The following is a 7,939-nucleotide window of genomic DNA, read 5'->3' as shown; positions in this document are numbered from 1 at the left end:
TGATTCCAACGAATAGTAATTTTGTTGCAAAATCAGGAACGAATTTGGCAACAAAATTTAGCAACGAATTTTATTTTCGTTGCGAAAGCCGTCGCGAAATTTGCAACAAAACCCTGATTTGTTACAATATTTCATATAATTTTGGGACGAAAATTTTTTTTGTTGCAAACTTTGCAACGAATTTGGGGACAAATTCAGTGACGAATTAATTATTGTTGCTAAGTTAGTCCCTAATTTTGCAACGAATAAGATGTTTGTTTCAAATTTGGCAACGATTTTGGCAACAAAATTTGGCAACGAATTAAATTTTCGTTGCCAAATCCGTTGCTTTTTATATGGGATTCTGGGAAATTACGATAGATTGGCAACAAAAATTATTTGTTGCCATTTTCGTTCCTAATATCAAAACTGCATTCCAGATATACCTGTTTTCTACAATTCAATCCATACATACATATACAATAAATTCAAATAACACATTCAACACATCATAATTAACATCAACACATCCTAATTAATAATAACACATCTTAATTAATTCACATACATCTATTCATTCAAACTCAACAAGGCCTACAATATCATAATTTGTTCTTTAAGCTAGTCAAAAATATTTCACAAATTCAACATACAAGTCAAGTTTCCATACAAGTCCATCAATCCAACAAGATACATCAAGTTATCTTCTTATTCCACAAAAGCTTTCATGTCACGCCCCCAGAGGTGTCCTTACCGAAAATTTCGACAATATCTCCCCTGTACGGGTGACACTCTGAGACATACATACATACAAAATACATCAGCCACATACGACTGGAATATATCTACACAACCACGCAGTTATATAATCAGTCTACTCGGCTAAAACAGGAATAAACACAACCACGCAGATATATAAATATATTAATCAGCCCACACGGCTGTACTAAAAATCAACACAGCGGAAAACATAAACAACAATCACAAAACATAAAGTAACTAACTGCGAGCCGGCTCGGCTTGACACAATAATATCAAACCAAATACAAGAGAATACAAATACATAAACAAGTACAAAACCCACAATACAAATAACGTAAGAAATACCGAAATCGTAAGGTCGTCCTCGAATGTGACATGGGACTGGCGGACAGGATCTCCAGGCAACTCCATAACTCCTTTACCTGTTACCTGGTGAAATTACCAATATGCGGGGTGGTGAGTATAAAAACTCAGCGGGTAATAGACAGATAGTGCATGAGTATGGTAAAGGACTAGAGATGCAAAGGTATACAGTCTCGTATGGAAATAGCAGATAATACAGTGATATCATAATAAGTGTCCATACCTGAAACCATATCCTAGGCTAGTAAGGGGAGGTAGATGTAGCAAAGTCCTGCTACAGTACTGCTCATAACTACATGGTGTCATGTGAGGTATATACAGGTCAACAGTAAGTAAGCCAGTGTCTAAACACCTAACACAGGTATAAATCTCAACCTAAGTAAGCATAACAGCATAAATAAACAACAACAGCATAATCTAGCAACAACAGCATAGATAAGCAACAACAGCATAAGTAAACAACCAGCAGATATAAACAACAACGTATGTACGGATGGTCACCCCGCCCACCTCTCTGCACCACGACCCCTGTATGGTCGAGAGGCCGGATCGATGACAAACTGTACCACCCAAAGGCCGCCACTACTCTCGAGTGACCGGATGGACAGGTGCATAGTAGCTGAATAGCTACGTCTGCGATGGGGTCCCTGCTGCCGCAACTCCAGCCGCCACTACCCATGAGTGACCGAGTGTGGCACGACAGGACAAGCGGCACGCTCCAGCTACCACTACCCATGAGCGGCCGAGCGTGCGGTTCTAGCCAACGACCCTCTCAACCACAAGGGAGACATGGTCGACGGCATGCATGCAATGACATGATGCGAATAATGCAACAGTCATCATATATATATAAACAGAAACAGGTATGCTACATGAAGCCAGCATGCTCAGCAAGGTGTGTAAATAAACAGGAAATCAAAGCAGGTAAACATGGTATCAGGTGTCCATATATCCAATACCTACTATCTAATGTCTGGTATCTGGTATCCAATACCTAGTACTATAGTATCTGCTAAATATCATGAATAGCAACGAGAGACTGTATAGATACAGAAACGAGTAGCTCAAAGATCGAGTGGAAGTATCAAGCGCGGAAAAAATACGAGTAGAGTCAAGATAAATACAGTATCTATCTGAATATAAAGCTCATGCACTAGGGTCAAAATACTAAAGAGATAGAGCAAGAAATACCCGCCTTTATACGTAGTGCGTGTCAACCGTCTTCAACAACTCCAGATGATCACATCCAATTCGGATCCTACAAATACAGGATACGAGACAAAACTAAGGATCTATAATCAATGTATCAACTATCAACAAACCTAAACCGATTCAACCTCTTTATTCACATACTTCCATTTAATCCAAGAAAGCATAATCTACCCATCCAACTTATCTAGTCAAATTTAATTCCATCAACAACTAGACATCATGAATCGAACATGCATAATTCTTCCACATAATCCATTTCTAACTACCACAGCTAACAATCCAACCAACACAACTAATTATTCATTAATCAAGATACCACAGATTAAAATCTAAATAAGAAATGGATACATAACTATATCCACCCCACACCATCAACCAAAATCAACCAATCCATCACAAGACTACAAACCAATCTCCAAACACAACTCACCTCATTCGAAGTGCAACCCACTGTTGAAAATCACGGGTGTGATGCTTACTGCTGCCCACATCTCCATCACCTTCTAACCTAACAACCAAATCACAGAAATCTATCAATTACTCTACAATAGGATACAAAATCAGTTCTTAACCTTACTTAATTCCATGTCAACAATCTTTTCTCCGATGGTTCACTGACCTACAAATCTGGCCAAAACTATAAGAACAAGCCAAACATTAAATCTTCACATCCAATACATAGAATGGAAAACCAATCACTGCTAATCAATTCCAAGCATTTGCCTTACCTCAATCTATTACCAGCATACTCCTCTCCATCACTCACTCTTCTGGTGAAGATCGGATGACTCCAAGCAACTGACCAGCAACACCTTGAAGACGAGGGAAGAAGCAAAGGGTAGCTGGACCCTTGGAACAACACCCCTTCTTCCTCAAAATAAATCCAGAATCCAACTGTAGAGCAATTAGTTTACTAAAATCCTTAACCAACAGAGCTCTACTCACCTCAAACAGCCCCAAATCTTCAACCGAAGCCTTACTCGGCCGCAAGAACGCAAAGGACGGTGATCTGCCCGGAGGAATTCCATCTAGTAGCTGTTCCAATGTTTTCCCCTAGTCCAAAACAGGAGAAACAACACAATTGGAAACCTATAAACCACAATCCTAGAATCTACAAGGTTTCCAAACAAAACGTACCTAGACAATCGTCGCGGTGCGCTAGATGTCGAATCAACAATGATCGCGCACAAGGAATGCCAGAGGAGGTGATATCTCCTCCCCTTCCAGTAACAATGATCGCGCTGTGTCCGTCAAGCAACACAGCGTCGAGCGGCGTCCGCTGACATCGCAACATAGGCAACATCGATGGTGGATCTAGGGCACGATCAAGCACCGAAGGATGGCGAGAGCCGACGATCAGCGCGATGGGAATGAACGCAGACAGCTCCTCCCCTCCCGACAACGGCGACTTAGGGCTAAAGATGGCGTCGTCTGCTCCGATCACATGAGAAGAAGTGGAGAAGAAGAGGAAAAGACTCCACACCTTGAGAGGGAGGCTCGGCCCGTCGGTGCGATCTCTCTGGCGATCGGCGATGAGGCTGCATCGACGAAGAGAAGATGATCGGCGGCTACCATGTCGGCGATGGCTTCAAGAGCAGAGAGCGTGTGAGGGAGAAGAGAAGTGGGAAGAGAGGTCGGGATCTCGGTGGTTTTGGGGAAAACGACGATGGGTCAGGGAAAAATAAAAGAAAAAGGATTTTATAATCAAAACATTTCCTCACTTAAATGGGGTAACCCGACCGGGCTTCCACTTAGCTTATAAATGATCCCCTTAAACTACGCCAAACGGACTCCGAAAAATTCCCAGAAAATTCCTAAAAATTCCTGAAAAATCCCATAAGATTATCTGACAAATAACCTTATTATTTAATTATTATCCGGGTACCGTATTTTACATTTCATCCCCATCAAGTCTTCTTTTCCTACATAAAAATAAACAAATAAACTAGATCATATGTAACCAAAAAACTAATTAATTACTTAAAATGTAACAGTATCATAATTAGTTTGCTTGCATGGGAGTGTGACATCACAAACTTGGTTTGAGGCTTGGTGCTTGAGGATGTTATATAACTTGTATTGTTGGCATAAAACAGATCCAACCAGTAACCCTAGTATTTGAAGATGTCAAACACACATAAAAGATGTAGAGGGAGAAAGTATTAATCCGAATTATATTGAGTAGCACCTTTATACAAGCAATCAGAAATTCCTTGAACATTCAAAAAAAGGTCATATTTATCAACGGTATCAACTATCAATTTCATAGCAACGGTAAATTAAAATATAAGAAGTATCTTGAAGCTAGCTAACAGTTTCTTAAATATATAATACATCATATTTCACCATAGCAAATAAAAGCTACACATATCCTATTTCCATTTGGCATGAATAGCATGAGATGTATTCTTAAAAATCCTAACATATGAAAATATCTCAAATGAATAAAACACAAACTAGTTAATATCAAATTGGTTCCAAACACCTTCCTCATTGGTTAAAGACATCACTGAATTAGTTTGTTTCAAATATAATCAATCAAATGACCTCCAGAAGATATGGTTGACAAATCCGTCAATATATAATGCAGTAGTAGCAAATCCGTCTATATCAATCTAATTTGATAAAATTTTAAATGATTTCATTCTTTCTTCGTGCTGACCTAATTTTAATTGATTCCCTCCTATGTGAACTAATAATGCAGTAGTAGCAAATTTTAATAAATTATTAAAAAGAATGATACCCTTATTTAACTTTTCAAATGCAACTGAAAAATATAAATAAATCAATAAAATTAGATTACATAATACTTACTTTTTTCTCCAGCATACATTTCGTCTCACCAGCCCTGTTAAAAACAAATCAATCATATTAATTAAAATAAAAATTAGAGAAGTTAAGAAACTATTAATTAATGTTGAAAACACTAATTAGGAGACATTTAATCAGCGTACATAATTAAAATCAGGAACAACCATCACCACCATCATCGTTATCATCATAGCCATCATCATCGTCGTCATTGGAAGGAACCTGACTTAGAGCGGAGTTCAACTGAAGGTGTCGCATGATAAATTCTTGCTGTCGGCGCAATGCTCTCATATCTTGCTCCATTTTTGCCCTTTCTTGGTCTCTTTGCACCCTTTCTTGGTCTCTTTGTGATATTATTTCCTTCAGATTGCTAACTTCATCAGTCAAGGTATTTACTTGGGTCCTAAGTGTTGTTGAGGAGGAAGATGATCCAACTATTCTTTGGGTTCTGCTCAAGGAACCCATTCCCAAAATCCTTCCCCCTTTTGGTCCTCCACTAGCCTCCAACCATAAACTCAAATTATTGCCAACAGACTCCTCAGACCCCTGACTATCGACACCAGCTTGTGAGCATGATTGGGCTAGCTCAAGTTCATCATATTTGTCCTATTTTTTAAAAAACATAAAGATATTGATTAGATATAATAGAAACACATATAATATTAAGACATCTACCTAGAGTACAATTAAGTAAATAAAAATTTATTCAAACCTTGACTGCTTTTGCTCTCGCCCCACTCCAAGTGTTATTTTTTTTTAAAAAAGTGCAGGTGAAAGTATCAATGAAAGTGGGCTCCTTCCCTAACTCCTTGGTCTAAAAAAACATAATTACAAATAATGAAATAATTTGATATAAATAATTAATTTGTGGAAGAGTTAAAAAATTACCAATCTCCGTCTATGCTCATCTATATTAATGGAGCCTCCTGCATATATAGCAGATGAGTCACCAGAATTTTGAGATTGATTCATTCTATTCAGGTCACTCCTTTGCTTACTCTCCTCTGTTGCCCAAAACTGGGTGATCCTCTCCCAATTTTCTTCGGTGATGAAGTTTGGTTTTTTCCCCCGCTACTTGGCGTGACTTAATACATGTCTGATGTGATCGCCACATTTTTTTTAAATATTCTGCGGATCTCCATTTCGTCATTAGGGTCCCAATTATTAGCCGCTGAAATGGAAATTTTTTTAATTATATATTAATTTTAAATTTGATCTTAATTCAAGAAAATATACCTGGAACTCGCTCCACCATAGTTGTTTTGTGGCTGGTGGGGTGCTTGAATATGTCATCGACTCTCCTCCCCAATGGTTATTCACAATTCTATTAATCTCGCGAACAACTTGTACAGGATTTTCAAATCTGCATTAAATTACAAATAAATTATGTTAAATTATTAAGATAAATAAAAAAAATAAAATATTTTATAATACTTACGAATCTCCGATGGGGACTAAAAATTGTCTATCATTTCTAAACTCAGCAAATGAGCTTCTTGCAGAGTGAGGAAGATTTGTGGGGGCTGGTAAATGCGCTGGGGATGGTAATGGCGGCGGCGAATTTGAAACTGGTGGAGATGGCACATGTGATGGTCCTGCCTGATCAGGGGGTGGCATAGGTACACTGGCAGGTGATGAATTTGTTTGGTCCTGTGAGCTCCGTCTACGCCCACCACGTCGAAATATATGCTGAAAATTCCAACAATATAGGATAAAATAAATTATAGATATGATACATAAAAAAAGGACATTTAAAAACCTTACCATTTTTACGTAAAGCTTATAGAATAAGGAGGAAAAAATATGAGATAGTCACCTCTAATGACCTGTAGGAACAAATACAATGTATTAACAAATAAACTAAATAAAATTATAAATGAGACAGTATAAAAAAAAATATGGTAAATTTCTTTAAATAATCTAACAAAACTTACCCATCATCAAAAATCAAAGTCATCATTATAGTTATCATCATCCTCCCCCTCCTCCTCCTCCTCCGACTCCTCTTCCTCTTCTTCTTCCTCTTCCTCTTCCTCTTCCTCCTCCTCCTCCTCCTCCTCCTCATCATCATCATCGTCAACATCATCAATTTCACTTCTATCCACGTTTATCACTACACCGCTGGGATCTCGTAAAGTTGGAATAATAAATTCCTCAGTCTGAAACGTGTTTGCAACTTCCTCTTGTTGATATGCAATGTTTTCCCAACGTGCCTCAATTTTTTTTCGTGCTTTGGTTTTACAAACAGCCCACCAATCAATCTTATCACGTTTTAAACTCGGGTATGCAGAATAAAATACTTGGATTGCTTGTTGTGCCAATACAAATGGTTCATATCTCTTATAAAATCTCTTATGATTTATTTCAACCAAATTATAATGTGGATGCACCTTCATCCCTCTAACAGGGTCAAACCAGCGACACATAAATAATATTACTTGCATTTGTGGCCCTGGGTATTCTACTTCTATAATTTCATCCAACAAACCATAAAAATCATTGCTTGGACCTCCTTCATTAGATGACGATACACACACCCCACTATTCATGGTATTCTTTCCCATTCCATATTCTTGAGTATGAAAATTATATCCATTTATGAAATATGCTGGCCAAGTGCGTACAAATGATTTTGGACCCCATGACAGATGGAATAGCCATTCTTGCTCAAGGTGAGCTTGATTACCTTGAACCTAAGGTCAAAACACCAAATGTTAAACATATGCATATGATTCAACCAAATAGATATTATTTACTTACATATGATTTGAACCATGCAACAAATTCTTCTTCGCAAAATCTATCGAACTCT

General features: G+C 37.9%; 1 long non-coding RNA gene across 4 annotated transcripts; it reads right to left on the bottom strand.

The window, feature by feature from the left end:
• Positions 1-2,211: 2,211 nt before the first annotated feature.
• Positions 2,212-3,991, bottom strand: LOC121994473. Of its 4 annotated transcripts, none has more exons than XR_006115741.1 (6): positions 3,454-3,983; positions 3,262-3,369; positions 3,045-3,210; positions 2,894-2,953; positions 2,747-2,824; positions 2,212-2,362 (listed from the first exon to the last, which is right to left on the bottom strand). It is a non-coding gene; the product is annotated as an uncharacterized LOC121994473 (long non-coding RNA). The 4 variants fall into 4 exon arrangements; XR_006115738.1 differs by having other exon boundaries at positions 3,045-3,183; XR_006115740.1 differs by having other exon boundaries at positions 3,045-3,180.
• Between the last annotated feature and the right edge of the window lie 3,948 nt (positions 3,992-7,939).

The sequence above is a fragment of the Zingiber officinale genome, chromosome 6A (genome assembly GCF_018446385.1).
Source record: "Zingiber officinale cultivar Zhangliang chromosome 6A, Zo_v1.1, whole genome shotgun sequence".
Taxonomy (NCBI): domain Eukaryota; kingdom Viridiplantae; phylum Streptophyta; class Magnoliopsida; order Zingiberales; family Zingiberaceae; genus Zingiber; species Zingiber officinale.
This window is presented reverse-complemented; position numbering and strand designations above follow the sequence as displayed.